The sequence below is a fragment of the Egretta garzetta genome, unplaced genomic scaffold (genome assembly GCF_000687185.1).
Source record: "Egretta garzetta isolate BGI_Z169 unplaced genomic scaffold, ASM68718v1 scaffold460, whole genome shotgun sequence".
Taxonomy (NCBI): Eukaryota; Metazoa; Chordata; class Aves; order Pelecaniformes; family Ardeidae; genus Egretta; species Egretta garzetta.
The window spans coordinates 331,399-331,637 of NW_009258384.1; the positions used below are offsets into that span (position 1 = coordinate 331,399).

General features: G+C 45.2%; 1 protein-coding gene across 1 annotated transcript in view; it reads right to left on the reverse strand.

The window, feature by feature from the left end:
- EPPK1 (epiplakin 1) overlaps positions 1-239 on the reverse strand; it is a gene marked incomplete at its 5' end in the record, with an annotated part of 30,223 nt that overhangs the window by 17,337 nt on the left and 12,647 nt on the right. The gene's annotated exons all lie outside the window — the stretch shown is intronic.

A 239-nucleotide genomic window follows, 5' to 3' on the forward strand; every position in this document is an offset into this window, starting at 1 on the left:
TGTTGCCAAAGGGCTGCGGAAGGGATAGGCTTGATGAGCCGTGCCACAACGCCCAGGGCAGCCACCGAAAAGGGGTAAAAAAAGAAGAAAAACCACAGCAGAAAAAGAATCATTTACAATACCTAAATGCTCCAACAACTCAACTTTGACAGCACAAATGCTAAAAGATTTACAATTATTTCCTAAAAACATTAAGGAAATAAAGACCAGTGTCCGGGTCGGGCACGCAGCGGGGGAGA